This window comes from Micropterus dolomieu, linkage group LG18, assembly GCF_021292245.1.
Source record: "Micropterus dolomieu isolate WLL.071019.BEF.003 ecotype Adirondacks linkage group LG18, ASM2129224v1, whole genome shotgun sequence".
NCBI lineage: Eukaryota > Metazoa > Chordata > Actinopteri > Centrarchiformes > Centrarchidae > Micropterus > Micropterus dolomieu.
The window spans coordinates 16,548,196-16,569,375 of record NC_060167.1 but is presented as its reverse complement, the minus strand read 5'-3'; the positions used below and the strand labels follow the sequence as shown (position 1 = coordinate 16,569,375).

The 21,180-nt window shown below is 39.5% G+C and overlaps 1 protein-coding gene across 3 annotated transcripts in view; it reads right to left on the bottom strand.

Moving 5' to 3' along the window:
- The window catches only part of atp2b2 (ATPase plasma membrane Ca2+ transporting 2), a 150,631-nt gene extending 130,175 nt beyond the window's left edge, over positions 1-20,456 (bottom strand). For all 3 annotated transcript variants that reach the window (XM_046076181.1, XM_046076182.1, XM_046076183.1), the window contains exon 1: positions 19,537-20,456. The gene's annotated coding sequence lies outside the window, so the exon portion shown is untranslated. The remainder of the gene's footprint in view (positions 1-19,536) is intronic.
- Positions 20,457-21,180: the final 724 nt, after the last annotated feature.

Below are 21,180 nucleotides of genomic sequence, written 5' to 3'. Positions count from 1 at the left end.
TGTATTCACTGGTAACATAACAGGCTGGTGTGCTTTAATTCTGAAAAAGTGGGTTCTTATAATACAAGCAGTACACCCTACACACACACACACAGTCACACATACACTGTTTATATTGTAGCTGACATACAGTAATATGTATGTCAGCTGTATGTCACCATACAGTTGACATACAGTATATGTCAACTGTATGTTTGTCTACGTGTAGCACCTTATCAACAAAGCAAATTCCTCGTATGTGTAAAACACTAATTGGCAATAAAGCTCCTTCTGATTCTGATGTTCCTGAGAGTGAAACTGGTAAAGATTTGTACATAAGTCAATCTAGATACAAATGTCACCTAAATGCCTCGATTATAAACCAATCTTCTGTGAACTGTACTTCAAGACATCACAGAGTGTTTAACACAAATTGTGCAGTGAGCCGTGATGCATACACTCAAGCACAAATTGGTATTTGCTATTATATGTGCAATGTATACTAGATTCTCATTAAGACATTTGCCATTTGACAAAAAAATTGTTAGCAAAAGGTCCGCTTACTATGACTCTTCCAAAACGTTCAGCCACTTCTTATTGCATTTATGAACAGAAAAAATGCTATAAAGATGAGGTTGAAAGATCTGGATTCCTTCCATTCTTACTGCACTTTCATCACAGCATATTTAAAGCATATGAAGGCAATGATAATACCAACCAGTTAATAGCAGGGTTTTTCCTGGCTCAGAATGGGCCTTTGTGGTTGGTACACTTACAGTAAAGGCAATGAGTTACCTTATGACCAAAATGTATACATTTTCTTGTTATTTCTGACCATTTCATAAACAAAATATATCCACAACCTGGAGGAGTAAAGGTATAAATTTGTGTATTAATAAACATTAACACACTTTCTCTGATATTAGCCTACACCACTGTGGTTTAGGTGTGGTTAGTGCTAATGTTTGTGTATTCATTATAATTTCAGATAATAGTATAGGCTACTATAGCTTACCACTAGTAGGTTAGTCGCTGATTTGTTTATGCAAATTACTAACTTATCAATAATAAAAACTGTGAATACAGAACATCAAGTTCAACATTTCTCAAGTTTGCTGTAGTTTTTTAATGTCCCACCTTCTGCTAGCTGTGATTGGTCGGTTCACGAAAAGTGACTTTGATGAGCCACTATACACACAGCTGCATGAAAGGCTCCCGATCTCTCTGCGCAGATAAGCAGGCAGAAGAGAACGGGAACAGGTACGCGTCACATAGTTCCCAGAGAACCTGATCTGGAGAGGACAGAGGAGAGTCCCGGTGCGCCAAATAGTAAGATGTAAAAGTGACAGTTCCGGTGAATACCGGCACACTTCAAGCACAAACGACTATCATTAGCACGAGCTTCATAGCGGAGCGTTCAGGCACAGTCAAACCAACGCAGCAGCTGGTTTATTAATCCTGCACCTGCTGCATGTGTAAAACACAGCGGCTGTGGATGAGACGAGAGGTGACGACAAATATGTCATATTTAAGTTTATGTTCTCCTTGCTCAACAGTTGTTTGATAAATGGCTATTAAAACACATTCAGAGAGGATTTGAAAGGCTGTTGTTTTTTTCAATTCTGATCATTCTGATCATAGTGATTTTCCTTTGGGAGTCACTAAAGCCTCTTTGGGGGGTGCCAAAAATTTCTCTATGCAGGAAAAATCCTGAATAGAAATGAAATCCCCAATTTCTTTTCTTGGTGAAATGGACAATACATTCTGCACACTGCACAACTGGACCAAGAGACAGAGGTATCTACTAAACATTATATTTTTTTTTATTTTGTAAGATGACTGAATGAAAAGTAAAGAATAAAAGACTTAAATCTGTGGTAAAGGTGAGAGAAAAGGTAAGTAAAAATGGAGAAGCGGGAAGAATAAGATGGAGAGAGAATATCCAGGTGTGAGTGTTCCATCAAGCAGGCTTTCCCCCTGCAGTGAGGGTTGAGGGGACTTACTTGGGGTAATTCTACACACATTGCACACACACTCTCACACATTCACTGCAGGTAATTGGTGTCATGAAAACTAGCCTGTCAGTCCAACAGAAGTAGCAGTGCTCTCTTACACCCCGACCCCGTACCTCACCCCATCATCTTCCTGCCCTCCACCCCCATCCCTCAGGGGGATGCCTCATTGCTGCATTTTTTGAGCTTCCTCAGTCCTTATACTGCACAAATCCATCCTTAACCAGTGACTTTTCATGGCACTCGCAGAAGAATGGAGGAGCCTCCTTCCTAAAAAAGAAGCATGCCTGCCTACTGGTAGAGAATTAAAATTATGTCAAATCCCATAGTTTCTGTTATGTAAAGAATCCCAGATGAAACACATTTGCAACAGATGCAATTAATTACATTTTGATTAAAGGTAACTCCCGTTGCCGTTCAGGATCCCCCCTGCCGCATATCACTGGATTACAGTATAAAACTGCAGTATGCCATTGGATTACAAAGCCTTTAAACAGAACATATAGCCACATGAAGTCTCCTTAAAAGGCCACAGTAGAGCGCAGCAGGTGAGCTGTGTAGAACATTGTACAGGCATAGGTGATGAATGATGCCCCATATTGCCAAACACATTGCAAGCGCATTATAGGGACAATATGAGGTTGGTACACACATTTTGTGCCACACACCTGAATACTGTCAAGGTATAAATAAAAAAAGGATCTTCTTCTGGTCATTTAAAATGGCCAAGATAAAATCCAATTGCCATAAACTCAGCACATCTAGAGTAGCCAATGTTTTCATCGCATCCTCCACCTCTGGTGTGTACTTGAACATGTATGCACGTGTGTGTGACTGCGTGAGAGTGTGTGTTCAAGCCTCTCTCAGGAGAATTTCCAGTCCCTTCATGTTGTCACAGGGTTTGGCACTGGTCTTGTTTCTCCAGATGTTCCCACCATCCTGTCTTTCTCTCTCTTTTTTTTTTACGTCTGCCTTCTCTCTGACTTTCCATTTTCAGGGATGAGAAACTCACTTTTAAACTTTCCATGTCTTGCTGTCTGCTTCCTCTGTCAAATGCAAGCACAGACACGGCCCAAATCCCAACCCCCTTCCCTTCCCTCTGTAACTGATGAGTAAGAGAAATGTTTTCCCTGCAGACAAACATGTTATGTAGCATTCCCTATTTAAACATATTGCAGAGATGGTGTGGTGGCAGAAAAACAAGAAGAAGGACTAAAAACTTAATATGCCATATTTTCACTACTGTCTCAGTTAAGCATGATGGTAAGCGCTTATGTCTTAAACCAAAGCTACTATGGGGAAACATGATGTATGTACAGACACAAGACTAAATCTTGATTTGCAAACATCGACCACGTCACATTAGTCCAAATCTTATTGCTCTATATACACAAGGTCACTTAAAAGCCAGTCTCTTCTCATTGCTTTTAAACAACAAATAATGAGCTAATATACGATTCAACCACGCTTTTCTTTCCACATGGCCCAAAGCAATGCTGATTACTGAGGCCATTTCAAAGACAGTCTGATACATCCAGTGAAATTGACCGTTACCATAGTAGTTACAGGAAATATCAAGGGGAACCACATGAAAGGATTACAAAAACTGAAGTACTTCACTACATGTCAAGTGTAGTGTAACCGCTTTCCAACTAATCCCTTTGTGCTCTCTCCATCATGGCAAACCAGTCCCTCAAATTCAACAGAAATGTCATTGTTTTAAAAGGATTTACTTACAGTGAAACAGAAGAGAGAGAAAAATGTGGTGGCGGTGCTAGGTACAGTTTCCCCAGATATCCCTTTTGGTGCTGATGATAGTTGTAGTAGCAGGGTGGCCTGTCCAAAACTAAATATAACCTAAAGAGCTTGTAGCAAGAGCAGACAGCAGGCCGAATCGGGCTTTTCCATGTCGCATGGTCACTGTATTTGCCATAGGCGAACACATTCTGGCCGGCTGGAAAGCTGCACAGCACGGGAAAGTACAAGAACAAGAAGCTTCACACTAGGGCTCTGTCCCTAGAACAAATGGGAGGGGAGGGAGGGAGAGATGAAGGAAGAGAGAGAGAGAGAGAGAGAGAGAGGGAGGCAGGGAGAAACAGAGCTGGTGTCGTGTATATATAGGACCTGCTAGCATGACCTCTTGTAATGAGAGCACACACTGACACACACAGCTAGAGCCTTCAGTCAATCAGGAAAAAACTTTGCTGATGAAATGACAGCCTTCATCTTTGTCCTCAAAGGGGCTCCTCTGTCCCTCTAGAAGACGAGTATATGCTTGGTTTGCATTCTCTGTGGTTTCTTTTACTTTTTTTTGCTGCTAAGACAAAAATAAAATACACATGTAAATTAGCTTTAAAGGCACTAAGGTTTCTCATAGTTAAGACCACATTTACCACTCAGCTCATTGCTTCAAAATGATGTTACAACCTGTCCTCCCTTCCTGTTCCTGTGGTGTGATGTTTTCAAAAAGCATCACCCACAGGTTTGTGAGTAGGGCTGCAGCTAACTATGAATTTGGTAATCGAAGCTTCATCGATGCATCGTTTAAAAAGTACTATTGCTTAGCGGCGGCGGCGGCACCCCCCGGTAACAGGATCACATGTGCACGTTTATAGGTGATAGGCCTAGATATTTATTGGTCCTTTCGGAAATTCATAGTGTCATACAGCAAACATCAGACCAACAACATCAACAGAACAAAAACCAGGCAGCTGCTTTACAAACACAAATATCACCCGAATGCTATACAATGTTATACTAAAGGCCCGTGCACGCGACTTTCAGCGTCGGTTGATGGCCGTGCTGTTCAGACTACACAACTTGCCGTCTTGAAGTCGTGGCGTTCACACTATGTGATTTCAGTTAAATGCTAAAGTTGCTGTTACTGTTACCTTGTCTGTGGTCTGCTGGCAGAACACCGGGTGCTTTCTGATGCTGTCGTGCTGTTGCGGTAGGCGACATAAGTTTCGTTTTAAGGTAGACGGACGGTAACATTAGAGAGTTGTTGTTTTCTTTAGCATGAAATAATCCCATACTTCGGACACTTTCTTCTTCGTTCCTCGCTATTTTCTCTCTTGACAGTTATAAATGTCCGCGCGAAACAGTGTGCTATATAGTTATATGGATTAAACGAAGCATCGATGCAAAGAAATAGCAAAGAATTTGCATCGATGCATTTTAGTAACAGATTTAATTGATGAATCGTTTTAGCCCTATTTGTGAGTGCAATGAAGCTCAGAGTTTGGCTTTATCACTGACTTCAATTTATCACCTTTCTTCGGAAAATCCAAATTTGGACAAGGGGGTGCAGCCGTGGCAGAGGTAAATGGTGCAAAGGACCTGTCAGTCAAGTTACACAAGCGCTCAGGCAATTCCACTCTTTCAGTTTTAATGTCCTTTTAATGGAACAAGTAGTTTTACAATTGCCACCAATCATATAATTAAGTTTAATTCTATAGAAAATAATCACAGTTTAATTTGCAATACCAATTTTTCTCAGAAAAATTACAATTAGATATTCTTCAAATAGTTCGGTACTACAGTTAAATGCTGCTTTGTCACTAAACATTATGTGAATTTTATTTTTTTTAAAGAGAGAGTTAGAGACAGTGCTCTAAATAAAAAATAGCAAATATTAGGCATTTTTTCATAAAGACGATAATAGTTACAGAGGCTGCACTCTTGGAAATAGTAAGGCTTCAACCTTCTCACAGCAGGGTGGCGACAGCCCCTGCCAAAATGTGTTTTCTTGTAATTTGCATTTGGGAATGTGTTTGGAACCAGTCCCATCTGTTAATGGGCACCCACTCTCACACCTTATTTAGACAGACACAGTAATGTTGGTCAAACCTGCATTAGTGGTCTATGTCAGGTGTACCCATGTCATATGCATGTTGCCCATAAAAGGGGTATAAGAGGAAATGACATGTTAAGGCACTTCAGCACTGTCTGCATCGTTGTCCCACAGTAGTTGCTGCTTGGTTACAACAGAGGAGTAGGAACGGGGGCACTGCGAGATAATTTATTTTGTCTGTGCCATAGCACCATTTTGTATGTATTGCAAAGTAGGGCTCAAACAGGGCAAAATAATGATTAGCCAATTGGCAGAAAAATAACTGACAGCAATTAGTTCAATAAATTATTTGTTAATCATCTAAGTGATTCAACTTCAATTACAAATTCAAATACAAAAGATCATTACAGCGTCGCAGATTTTCTATAACATACGACTTTAACACAACACAATTGATCAACTGAAAAAGAATCAACCGTTTAACGAATGAAAAGAACAATTACTCGCAGCCATAGTGGTATACTAGTAGTACTATTAGATGTTGATGGCTTACAAGCTCTTTAGTAACTACAGTTGATTAGGTTGTCTAATTCTCCGTGTTAGAAAAACTTTATTTTGAGTCAAACAAAAGTTTGTTTCTCCATTTGTTTTCTTTTTCTCTGGCTCTGTCTCTCCCTCTCTGAAAATAATGAATCACTATCAGTGGAACAGAAAGTATTTGGCCTTGTAAACAACCAGCTGTGTGGGGAGCCACAAGGATAATCCTGTTAGACAATTCCGCCTGAACAATTGTGTATGTGCATGAGCATGCAGCAGTGTCATATTCTTTTACTTATGCACTGAGACTATTTTCAGCAACTGTGTGACACAACACACAGAGTGCATGCACCCACAAACTACAAACACACACACACACACACACACACACACACACACACACACACAGTGCTTTAAGTCCTGACACGTGAGGCAGAGTGGAGGTCTTCCCATGCCCCCCCTGCCCTTTCTGTTACAGTTGGACATCTCCCACAGGCTGAGCTGTAAATAGACCCAAAGTACCCCAAAACCTTCACACACTCACACACAGATACATTCAGAAACACATATGCAAGCACACACACAGAACTATACTTAGATTCCTGCTCTGGCCTGCCACCACATACTCAAACTGCCTCTCCCCACAGTGAGATGGGGCGCATCAGCTTGACTCTTTAAACAGAGATGAAGCTACAGCTTCTTTCTCAATACAGGCAGATTACATTTGCAAAATGTCTTAAATGAAACAGAACACCTTAGGAAAGTCCAGGACACACTGGCCTGCTTAGGTATGATAAAGTACAGTAGCACAAAGGATTTCATCACATCCATCGCAGCTTCCCCAGCCTCGCTGGCAAGCTCCTGGAACATCTGTAACCGTTAATGTCCAAACAGATAACAGTTATAGTTTATGATATGTCAGGAGGGGTCTTATAGCCATACAGCAGAACAGAAGCAAGGTTTTATTGAACTATTTCTCAAGAGCGAGCCACTTCAAAGATCGCACAGTAAATTAACTCTGTTACACTGCAATGGGAAGTACAGTAAATTAATGTAGTCTGAGATATTGCTCTTCAGGGGAGTGTAATTGTAACCAGTGGCTGCAGACTAGGTACTGTGGTTAGATGTGAACACATGCAAACACACACTAACTAACACAGACACTGAGATGACTTGACATATGGTCAGATCCCTACAGCCAAAAAGCTCTCCAAAAATGTTTAGGTCATTAGTTTATCAGGTCAGAACATGAGTGAAACTAAATTTAAGAGGATGAAGAAGATAAACAATGTTGTCTACAAGAGATCAAGAGGCAGTGAAGAAAATTGTGTGCCTGCTCTTAGTTGGGCTACAGATGTTATAGCAAACAGCTGACAGTGGTATCTATCATCATGCATCTATTTACTGGTAGTCTTGCAGCAGCCACCGCAGTCTATTACTTTTTAAGGAGATTTAGTAGAAGTGAGTAAACCACTGATTGCAGGATTTGTTTGCATTTCGACCTGAAGTGTGCGACAACACCTAACAGAAAAGGTAAGCAAAGCTGGATGTAATCAAGGACACTTGTGCTTAGCATTGCACCATCCACTTGTATTCAATTGCCCCTCCACTAAAGTAAGATGTTACAAATATATTACAAACTTGGGCAATAACGATGATGATGAAGTCATGTTATACTATATATCATCAGGGCTATGCATCAGCGGATACCATGGAGCCCATACCACGAGTTTGTGAATTATTTTTGCAGCTTTTCACACAACACAAGTGTTTATTTCACCAATAAAAGGAAGCGGACGCAAAGAAACGGCTCCGAGTTGACTAAATCAGATGGCCTTGACCACATAATACCTCAAAAATGGCAGTTAAACCAAAAAATGCACTTTGGTTATGGCGAGTTTTACGCCATTTGTCAAAAACTGATTGGGAACATCCTCTCTCTGAAAGGCTACATGCTTCAGAAAATATTGGGACAGTGGCATGTTTGGTTTCTTGGCTCTGTGCTGCATTGCATTTGAAATTAAATAGTCCTGACTCTCTCTTCAATTTGAGGGTGTTTAATTCAACTGTAAATCGAATGCTTCATTTTTAAACATTATTATATATGCATTTCCCCAAAAGCCCAAGTAGCCCATGAAATTAGAAATAGTATTGCATCATTTTTAACTTTTACACAGCATCTAGAGCGCAAGAGGATGGCAGCAATGCAGTGTTTACCAGGTTTGTTGGCTTTGGGGGCCGCTGAGGGGGCTCTGTGTGTTTGTGTGTTTGTGTGTGTGTGTGTGTGTGTGTGTGTGTGTGTGTGTGTGTGTGTGTGTGTGTGTGTGTATTATGTCGGAAGATGCCATTAATTAAACCAACCGTGAGTAAGAAAAATGTTTTACATTACCATGCAGACACAGTGGATATTTTAAAAGCAGAGATCAGGTAAAACAAACACTGAGTAGTATAAATAATATGGAATTTTTAAAGCTATGAGTAGAGGAAACGTCCGCTTGCTGCTAGCTAATTTATGCTGTGTAAAAGCTAATAATAGTGACATTATAGCAGTTATAACCCCCATCATCTTGGCTTGAGGGGAGCTGGATTTATAACACATGACAAAACGAGTGTCATTGCAAAACGGCATGCTGCACAATAATTGTTAATTATTACAATTAACTTGTTTTTATAATCGTTCGAAGACAAAATTGTAATTGAGATTAAAATTTGATTAATTGCACAGCGCTAATTACCACCACACTGCACTGAAGTTGGAATGACCCTGATTTGCATGTAGCCAGAGAAAACCAAGACAGATTGCCATCAGGTTTGTGATCTGGCAAAGTGTAAACAAAAGTGCATTCAATTGCTTCTGAATTAATCCGAATACAAAACATTTTAAATGTCAAGAGTAAATGGGGGTTGTTGTTAAATTTAAAATATTCTAGAATACAAAATAAAAATCTAAGCTAGGAAGGGCTCACAGAATAAATAACACCAGTATGACAATTTAACAGCATGTGTGCAAGAAGGTGATGCTAGCAGTGGTGCAGTTTTGTGTGATTTAAAACAAGAGACTGTCCTCACTATAATAAAAAAGACACCAGGATGTCCCAATCACAGAGATGTGCTCATTAGACATTGCAGCTCTATAAATAAGAGAAAGACACACATGAAATACTGATTTGTCCGAATCTTATTTCAACAAATGTAGGGGAAAAATGTGAGCTTTTGTGTTTGAAGAATTCTTCTGAGAGACAAGCTTGTTTCTTACGTAGGTTTGTAGCTACATAATTAATAAGAACCAGCACTGATGGCTAATTGATGAACAGTGGTGGAAACAGACAGAGACAGAGAGAGGAAGAGAATAAAGATACAAGAGAAACATAATCACCAAGGAGCATTTTGAGCCCCGATTCATTTCTTGAAACCCTTTTACCCTGCAGGAATCCAGTTGCACATCTTTAGTGCTATTTAGAGAGTCTGTGTCCCTCACTAAGCACTGGTCCATCAGCAGGGCTTAATAAGAGTTGAGATAAGAAACTATATGAAGATACAAGTGCTACATAATGTTCAGCAATAATTGTGTATTAATACTATGGAATTGTTAAAAGGAGCAAAACCACAGGAGCAGTACATCAAAATGCTTCCCCACAGCTTTGTTTTGGGATAAAAGAGACAATGACAATGAGCACAACACATGGACAACTTCAACGCCACTTACTGTTAACATCAATGCACACCCCACCACCCCAGGTACAGTGTTGTTTCTCTCTGGACTCCTATTGCTGATACTTTTGCAAGAGATCGAGGTTCTTCACACCTCCAGTCCTACTAAATGGCCTTTAATATGTTAACCCCATGACATGCAGCATAACACTGACTCAAAGCCATTTCATATATGTCTTTATTACCAACGTGATTATGCTAGTGCCATATAAAATCCCATAACCCCATCCCAATTCATTTTGCGGGTCTAAACTACCTCTGTGTTCAGCTACCAATAACAGCGTGAACGACTGTCCCTAACGTATGAACATGAAGCGGAGACAAATAACCTCCATCTATAACATACTGGACAACAGACAGTAAATCCTCCAACCTTGCCATCAATGCATCTTTAAGAATAAAAACACCATACAATGCCTATACACTGGTGTGAAAATTTTGACAGTCCATTTAGTATGTTTTGTCTACCCATGCTGGCATGGCAAACCAATTACTGAGCAATTATGTGAAACTCGCCAGAAAAATACACTGTTCCTCTACTTTCCATTTTGATGACTCACTCGACACCTGTGGGCATGACATGCTGACTCCTATTTCTTCATGTCTACAGCTTGTTTGAGGTCCCACTCCAGTGACTTGCTTTTTATCAATGTGCTATACACAAGTTCACCCACATTGAAGGAGACAAGGGTTTTCAATGCCTACAATATTTTAAATCTCCATCTTAACACTGTCCTCATCAGAGACCATTCAGTCATGAATGAATAAAGAGTGCCCAGCTGATATATTCAATTCTTCCAAAAGTAAACAACAAAATACGTAATTTGTAATTGCCATTAAGAAGAGTATATATATTTTTTTTTTCTGACACCCCTATGGTTTAGGTTTGCTTAGGATTAGGCACAAATTTTTGTTGACCCATCCTACCACGATGACCTGCTCCCTCTGAGGACTTTGTGGGTCTATTACATTACACTACTTCCTATTTTGCTGCAGTTGGACATAAGTCATACAGTAATTTGTAAGGCTGCTAGAGGTCTCTGCCACTTGAACGCTGTTCTTTTTCTTGGGAGGAAAGTTTATGCTTATGAGCAGCACACCACAAAGCTTGTTCAATCATGTTTTTATCAACTTAGAAATATAGCAAAAATTTGATCTATGTTAACTTTTAAGGACACCGAGACCATTTTACACGCCTTCATCTCATCACTCCTGGATTATCGACTCCAGACTGTCCAGAACTCAGCTGCCAGACTTTTAACCAGAACAAGAAATATGACCACATCACCCCAGAATGTTTTAGAATTGACTTTAAAATTCTATTAATCACTTTTAAAGCTCTTCATGGCCTCTTGCCTTGTTATATTTCTGAACTTTTAGTCCCATACGCACCAGCACGCACCTTGAGATCCTCGGGCAGAGGTCTGCTATCTGTTCCAGAGTCTCGACTGAAAACTAAAGGGGACAGAGCGTTTGCTGTCAGGGCCCTGAGGCTCTGGAACAGCCTGCCCGAGGAAATCAGGTCAGCTGAGTCAGTGAACTCTTTTAAGTCCCTTCTTAAAACATACTTTTATAGGAGAGCCTTTCCCGATCTTATTTGACTTTATTTTATCCCTTTTATTTTATTGTATTTTACTAATTTTATATTTATCTTAAACGTGTATTTTAGTCTTTTCAATGTTTTCATGCTTTTATCTTGTATTGTTTTTGTATTATTGTCTCTTGGGCATTATTGTCTTTACACTTGTTAAAGCACTTTGTAACTTGTTTTTGAAAAGTGCTCTACAAATAAAGATTATTATTATTATTATTATTATTATGAGACACTACTTACATAGGATATTTAAATACAACCTTAACAAACTGAACATTGATCATTTTGCTCATCTGCCAACTGGCCAGATGTTCCCAAAACAAAAGTGAAGTCTCTCGCTGAGAATTCTGGGGTAGAGTTTGTTTCTTGGAAGATTTTTGGGACTTTGGGCATTGGCATTATAATGGATTTACACCAAACACAGGGAACAATATTATTCTCAAAGCAGACACTAAGATTACACAGACTGAGAAAAAACCTGGGTAATTTTAGTTCATTAACTAGTTTATGAGTACACGTTACTTGTCTCACGTTAATTCCACCAAATGCTTCTTTGACATCCTCTACTGTGATACTGCCATTTCCAATAACTACTGATTGGTTGAAGGTACATGAATCAGGCTGCGTGCTGATCTCAATAGTTTTCTTGAGCACAACTATCCTAGCAAGTAAAATGTCATCCCACACTTGATGACAGTTACTTCCACACAACAAACTAAAATCAGTTTCCCAACTTTTCAGAATATAATCAGTAGCAAATACAGATGATGCATCTTCCAACAACAGCTCACATGAACTGGTTTCATTCTTTTTTTTCTCTGGGCCTAATATGTCCATCAAACTCCAAAATAACAATGACATTTTAGTTTGCAGATGCTCTATTCTGAGTGATTCAATTTCTGCCACTGAGTATTTAGCAATTAGCTATCCCTTTCAAAAAACATGATTGCACTCCCACAATGCAACTTAAAAAACTCCCACTCTTTTCTAATGCCACACAGACATGCACAGTGAATTATGGGGGAGAGTTACACACAACAGCAAGTCAGCAGGAAGGAACTTAGGTGACCACTCAGGAGGTACCTGCTGTGCCTCATATGGGGCAGGAATTTTAAGCCTAGGAGGTAGGAGTATGAAAGAAAAACAATGCATGTATGAAGCATATACAGAAACATAAGTTACCAAGAGCATTAAAGTTATATATAGACCAATTTCTACTCTATGACACATTAGATTCCTACAAGTTTGCCACTTACATTGTTGTAATGTGTAATTCCTCGAAAATGAAATCCTGCAAGTTCCTTTAGTCCCACTGAAGGCTTTGTTGAGAAAAAGGTTTGCCCTGAACGCACCTAATACAAACAGTCCACTGTAAGCCCTCTAATGTGTGGTTTACCCTGGAGTCTAGATTATTTAACTAGTGCTGAAAGTCCACTTTTGTCAAGACTCAGAAATCAGGCAAGTTGACACAGACATTCCTTACATAATAAGGAAAACAGTAGCACAAAGCTGAATTGGGTAATACAAACTAATAAAAAATGTGGCTGTTTATTTAAGGGTGTAGTGCAATCTGGTAGCTACAATTGGCACAATCGAAACCTAAGTATTTGAAGAGGAATGTTGGCAAGCAGCGATATCAGTCTTTCAAGATAACTTTCAGCATAACAGCAGTCTGTTTACAGGTCGAACAGCCAAATATTTTAGAGGCGGTATTGCTAACATCTAACTGGTGGTACAAACACTTAGCAGTTGTTCGGCTAAGGTGTGTTGTTAATGTTTTTTTAAAATGTGTCCTTCCCACGAGAATAGCTGCATTCATTAAATGAACACTGTGCCTCATTGTATGTGAGAAAATCCTGCGCACACTATTGACACAGATTCAACTAAAGTAGGTATTAGTATTTTTAGAATTATTAGTAAATAGTGAGGCCTGATTAATCCGTCAGCTGACCTGCACTCATGAGGCTGATATATCATCTTAAATGACAGCAGCTGTAATCTAAAACCCTTACTGGCTAGCGTTAAACATATAATGTCATACTGCAACTGTATTCTGAGAATAATGCAGTTGAATGATGTCACTTCTGACAAACTGTACCCCACTCTCCCTTAGACACCAGTCATGTTTTTCCCAATGTTTTTCTAATGCATTAAATAATAATTAAAATTCCATCTAAAACAACACGTTACTTACTTCGATAACCGTATATATATATATATTAGATTGTAGTATGCACAGAATAATGGAATTATACATGACTTTTCTTTGTTTTGATAACGGCAATATATTTTGGCAATCGGTTACCCTGCCCTCTAAATATCAGCATCGGCCACTGAAAAGCCTATATCGTTCGCAGATAGTAGTTAATGTCAAATTTTAATAAGAGATAAATTGTCTATCTAGTGGTATAAAAATGATTTTTAGAACAATTTCTGGTATGTAATATAAAATAGAACACTAAAAAAGGTTTAGAAACAGATGTGAAATGCTGTGATCTCGAGTTTTTAATTGGCACATCTGGACAACCAAAACCACTATCCCATTTATCACTGTGAGATTACACAGTGTAATCTCACGCTACTGTACCGAGCGCGGGAGGAATGAGACAACAGTGAGAAAGCACACAAGAAACATAATCAGAGACTGATTTTTTTTTTATCACTCTGTCCAGAGATTCTGTGAGGGCCGTGATGCCTGCAATAGTGTTTGATTGTTACAGTGAGAATTGGTCTTAGTTAAATTAATTCAAACGCTGTGCCATGGTATGCAAATGACAGACAGCGAGAACACTGAATCTGCAGCAGTAATTAACCATCCTTAATGGCGCATAAGAATTCATGATAGTTATGAGTTAATCAAGTATTTTATGTGCAGATGCTTGTGTCAAAATAATAAAATTGTTTGTCTTTTTCAGATTTAACTACGCTGAATTGACTGGAGTGTCTACTGCTGTTCATTTTCTACTTTTATGGCCAAATTACTACAGCTGGATCAATCACTCAAGCAACCTTCGTTTAAGAAGTATACTACTTCTATATACATTAATAATTGTACCGAAGGAGCTTGCCCCCTACCTCCTTACAGTATTAGATTTCACACAAACAATAAGATGTCAACTCTTATTTCATTGATAACACAAACAAACACAGTAATTATGTTAGCAATATTAATAGAGAGTGTCAGGAGCAGTATCAGTAGAGCCACTGTTAGTGAAGATTACTGAGGCTTGTTACAGTCTCCTTTACTTGAAGAAAGATCACATTTTTTTCCCCCACAAACTGGGTTTTGTTGTCGTAGTTCTGGCCAATAATCCTGCTGGGTATTATATGAGTTTTACACACTAGTTTCACTGCTGAAATCTGGGAACATGGCAACACTCAATAGCTTTACAATAGAGCTATAAGGAAGAGGCATCTAAAATACATATTTGGAATAGAACCCAAAAGTGAACACACCTGAAAAACAACAAAAAACAGCAAGAGTCAGATTGTTAAAGAAAATCTCAATTCTCTTCCGAATAGTGAAAGGCTGATCTACCACCTACCCATAACTAACATACACTTGTAGGGCTAAGTCGAAGCTTCGCAGTGAAACAAGGATCATGCCATTTTGGCGATATGGGGGGTGCTCAACGTCTGATTTTACATAGAACTACCAGTTTTCTTCCAATGAGTTAAAGAGGTCATATTGTGCTTTTTGGCTTTTTCTCTCTCCTTTATTGAGTTATATACCTTTTTTGTACATGTAACAGGTTTGCAAAGTGAAAAAGCCCAAAGTCCACCCCAAAGGGAGTTACCATCTCCCACAGAAAGCACTCCTCTGAATTGCTTGAAAACAGCTCGTTTGTAGTCCAGCCACTTAATTTTCATCCCTGTGAATGAAAGCTAAATGCGCCTCATATAACGCTCACCAAGCGGCTACTCCGACACACCCTGAATAACACTGGTGGAAAAACACTGACCTGAAGCACACGGTTCTCCTCTCCCTTCCAAACACTAGCTACCCTCCAGACAGTCAATGGACATAAAGTCGTTACTGTGATGTAGAGACAGAGCTCAGTTAAAACTTTATGGATGAAAGATACTTTGTTACAGATTAATAACTCACCACTCTGAAACTCTTGCTCCAGTCTATGTTGCCAAGCTGGTCGTTAAAAATACAGCTGAATCGAAGCTGTTTACGGGCTTCTCAATGACCCGCCCTTCTCTGCTTCTGACTGGCCAGTAGTCCTTAACTAGAAACTGCGCATGTGCAACTCCCAACAAAGACAAGATGTATCACTCCATAAATAAAACGAAGCCTTCAACACACAGGGTGAAAAGAGGAGCTGCAGGAATGTGCAGTATGACAAAAATATAGTGTTTTTTGAAAATTAAACCATGTAAACCTGTTCTGGTACAACCCATAAATAAGATTTTGAACCTGAAAATGAACACGTCTTTAATATACAGCCAGTTACAATATATATTTCAATGTTTAATGCTGTAAATAAAAACGTAAAAAGATAAAGATAAATTGTAAGATAATTTATCACCATTGATGAACCACACAAAGAATATTTTATCGTTTTTAAATAGCCAGCTACTTGAAATAGACCCGCGAGAAACCACAACGTGCATGTAGTTGTCGGCAGCACGGAATGCACGCAAAACTCTGCACAAGACCGGTGAATGGCAGGTGTGAGAGAGCGAGAGAAAAGGGTCTTGAAAAAGCCTCAGTTAGGCTGGACATTTACAATGTAAGTTGAATGAATAGACTGCAGCTTTGCAGCTTCTCAAGATTAAAGCAGAGCTACCGTGTGTAACCGCCCCTGGCACAAAAACACACAAGAATCGACTATCAATCGACTATAGGCAGGACTTGAATTCTGATTCGACTATGGAAATCGTTAAGGCTTGTGCAGACTACACGATTTTCAGCGTCGGCCGATGCTGACAGTTCACACTACACAACTTGCCGTCTTGTGACAGGAGTCTTGAAGTTGTTGTGGCGTTCACACTACATGACTGATCGGTGACAGGGAGTTACACACTACACGAGCTGACAGCGGCTGTGTCACCCAACGCTGGTCTCCAAACCATGTTTTGTCAAGACAGCAATTATAAAGACAAAAAATCTGGGTGAAAGAATGGATTAGCACACGCAGGTAGCAGGGATTGTCTGAGCTACAGAGAGAGCTGGAGGTGAGTAAAAAGTGTTCAGCGGTGAAAAGGTAGCTGCCTGCTCTGCCAGCTGCCTGCTTTCATTGGCTGGATGTTGATGTCGAGTCGGCCGACTCTTCCAGATATTTGGCATGCTAGATATCTGGCAGACATTGGCGATGTGTCAGAAATGTGTCGGGGAGCCGCTTTGATGCGTCGTTGTGTAGTTCACACATAACGCCAAGCTCGCCGGGCGACAAATCGGGCTAAAAATCGTGTAGTGTGAACTAGGCTTTAGTCTGGGACAGCCCTATACACTTGTTGAAGTTAGATTTGCTGTCCTCCACCTTTAGATAGCATGACTAAGAATCGGTTCTATAACCACCTTTACTGCCAGATCACTACAGTGGATTTTGTTAGATTTGCAAAACAAAGAGACCCTAAAAGTGTATTTGTAATGGGGTGCAATGTCATTTTAAAATTGAAAAGTGAAGCACTCTACTGCACCAAAAAGGAGAAGAAGAAGCTTTTTAAATTAAAATTTGAGATTAACATATTTCTTCTTTGTGTGCAGGCTTCTTTTAAGTGTCATTGAGGAGTGCACACGTCATCTTGATTTGCATTGGTTCACCTTGGGCACTATGACTGCTGACAACTGTTACAATTAACCTTGCACTCAGCAAAAAAACACATACTGAGCCATGACTGGTGACAACAGCTACACTTAGAGTATAATAATGTCAGGGGCTCTATTGCTCACGTTGGTGTGAAGTTGTCTATCATCAATATAAGCAAATAAGATGACATTCACTGATGGCAGTGGCCAACGCAGTCGGACTCGGACAACTGTAGATTGCATACACAGCTGCTGATTTGGAGAAGAAGCCACTGGCTGGACACAACTGTCATGGCACAGGAGGGCAGTAGGTGCCTTCCTCACGTGTGGTTTGTTTTCAAATAAAAGTGAAAGAAAATGTCTGCCTTGTAGGAGTATTAGACTGTCTCGGAGAAAGATCAGCAACATGCTGTTTGTAAGAAATGTTTCAGTGGCATTTAAGGAGGAGGTACTACAAGCAAGAATTTTAACACATGAAAATCTTATCACCCATTTAAAATAAAGAAGTGTACAACGATCATCTGAAAGCAGATAAAAAAAAAAAAAAAAGTCCAGTTGGCCTTGACCTTAACCTTTGTTGGATAAGTATGACCTGGATGACTGAAAACCTTCACAGACAAGAGACGAAATGGACACCAAAAAAGCACAAACTACCACCATAAAGTGCCAAAGCTAAAGGGATCACAAGGTGATTAGATGACCAGCCTTTCTCTGGGCATTGTATGATTGAATTTGTACTCATTCAAAGGCCTGAATGACTTTGCTTAGCTCTTGTGACTCAAACGTAATGGTGATACATACATAAGAGGCACATGTAATGGAAATTACCAAAAAAGTAACTGTATTCCGTTACAGTGCAGAAAAAAAGACGTTATCACATTGCAGGTACATTTTGTAAAAAAAGGGGATTACTCAGAGGGATTACTTAAAAGTTCCCATGAAGCCCAAAGTGGAGTGCTGTTTTCTTCCGTATATGTACATGTTTCCAGTAAAAACACAAAGCTAGGGAGGGACTTGTTGCAGATATTGATTGTCATTAACAGTAACCAGTTGTTGAATGTGCGTATATGAACGTAGTTCAGCAACAAGTAAAGCTATCTGTCCATCAGGAAACTCCGTAAATCAGAGTTGAGGCAGAACAGCAGGGGAGACATCAGAGATAAGAGAAACTATTTTCACCATCAAATATGATCCATTTTCAGCAAAATCAGTGAATAAAGTTGTGCTGTTGTACAGCAATCAGTGGGGCCTGGTTCTTAGAAACACTATGCTTCAGCAGTGTCATAAAAATTGAGTAAGCTTTAAGTTTTCTAATTAATAAAGGTCCCAGAGTGCAGGATGAGTCATTTTAACATTTCAACATTATAAATGGCAAACTCTAAAATATCATCAGTGAACAGGCCAGATAGCCTACTGCCATATTGGTGAGGCATATCATATAAAAACATTTAAACATCAATTTTAATGTAATGGAAATGGGGGGTTTTATAATTGTATGTTTCTCTAAAAATACACTGAGCAGACAACATGTCATTGATACTCTCTTGTCTTTTTTTGAATATTTGGTATTGAAGTAGCCTAATCCAAAAGTAATCAGGTTACATTGCTTTTATTTTGCAGTAGTTGGATTACCTTACTGATTACATTTTTTTAAGTATTTAGCAACTGTTAATGGATTACATTTTTAAAGTAATCCTCCCACCCCTGAGAGGCACACACTGGTTCTAATTTTGAGTGGAAAGTATCAAGAGCAGAAAATGGGTCGCCTTGTTAACGTTATATCATCAACCAACCATTATGTATTCGGAGTGTATAATATGAAGATAGAGAGACACAGTGCATGTGCAGCAAACATCTACATGAACAGCAGTGGGATAGAAACTAACTGGCTGCATCGATCCCCTCGGTTCCACTGCATACCTGCGGCATAACGCGCGTCTCTGTGGAAGCGATAGCAGACAGAGTGGGTAGCGGCGGTGTGTCATTCCTGCCGAGGCATCTCACTACGGATGCCAGGGTGACAGCACTCCTAACAACCGTGACATGGACAAACTAAAACGGGAACTCAATAATGAGAATGTAAATAACTATCTCCCACCTCCACCAACTGGATGTGTGGGTGATATTTCCCCAAGTCGGAAGCGTGTCCTACCTGTGTCTGCTGCTTCCAGGAGGGAGAGGAGGTGGAGAAGGAGGCGCATCAGGATGGAGATTGATGCCGCATTTAGAAGATCAGGAGATAGCAGAAAAGGAGCTGTGGCAGCGACGCGGTGGTGCTCCCCCTCGCTCAGTCACTACGCACGTACACTGCGCGCTTAGCAGCAGTCGCTTTTGGCGCACAACTTCTGGAATATGCAGGAGACGAGCCCAAGGGTCGCCTAATTGTTAGCTGAATTGTATTTGGGGGGTTACTGGATCTTTTTTGTTTATCCACAGAAGCTTCTAACCTCAACAACTGACTGTAACTTAGGCTTCATTGCTTTATTTAATATTGTTAACTGTTAGTTACTATTTATAATACTGACTTTGAAACCTAGTCAGTATTAAAGAGTAACGTTACGTTAACTATGAACTAAATCTGTGGAGGGCAACTAGTTAATTTAAGATTGGTGGCGTTACTATGTGCAATCTCCCTGCTTTACGTTTTAAAGTACGATTTAAATTACCTAACGTTAATAATTTCCTTTAGGACAGCCAAGTTAACGTTAACACATAAGGTTACATTAGCGTTACTTGCAGTGCAGGTGTCTGGCTCATAGCCATAATAATAAACACATGGTTTTGTTCAAGTTTCCTTACCTGCCGTTTACCTAAGTTACTTGCTTGCCCCTGTGACACCAAAATGTGTGACCTATCAGATTATGTGACCCAAATGGCAAGTTAAGCGCCAGAGACTTTGTTGACGATGTGAAGCTGTTGCAGTTTGGTTGAGTTTAGGCACCAAAAGTTCTTGTTTGGGTTTAGGTAATTTACCGAAAGTGGTTGAGATTAACTTTATCGGTAAATTCCCGTGTTAGTGCTTGCTTGCTAGCATCACATTTTTTTCATCACTAAATCCCAAGCCAAATTTACTTAAACAACATTTACAGCAGCTATGAAGACATTTCCAGATTCCTCAAATATTCTCCTACCCTAGTGGAATTAAAAAATATAACGTCTATAAAGATTATGAAAACTCCTTTCCACAATTCTGACTATGTTTCGTATCGCTAATAAAAATGGCTGCCGGAAGAGACGTGATGCCGACTGACATAAAATTTCAGAAGAACACGTATCATCTTGCTGGTTGTATACAAAGCAAGATAAAATAAACACATGAATATCTTAATAACGATAAAGGAACCTGTTAACAATAAAACGTATATGTTTGAGAATTTAAAAAAAAAATGATAATCATACACTTTTTAATCTCAACATATTTTATTTTGACAATTTTTAACCCAGCAACAAAAATATTCCTGAATTGTATTCGTGGAAGTGAGGAAAGGGCTTTGAAGCAGCATGTAGACCTTCATGTTGGGCTGAAAAAGTGCAGAAAACATGAAATAGAAAGAACATTCTTTGTGGTGCATTGGGTAATCTTGGACTTCCCACTCCAGTATTTCTAAACTCCTAGCTGGGATATATTGATATTACAGTTGAAAAATAAAACTGTCAGTATCCACAGGACAAACCACACAACAGTAGCTGTTTCTCAATAACTTAAAACATACAGTATGTGTAGACTACTGCTTTATTTATTTGCACTACTTTCTGTTATGGGCTTGTCCAATTTAGCAGCCAGCCTCTGCTGTGT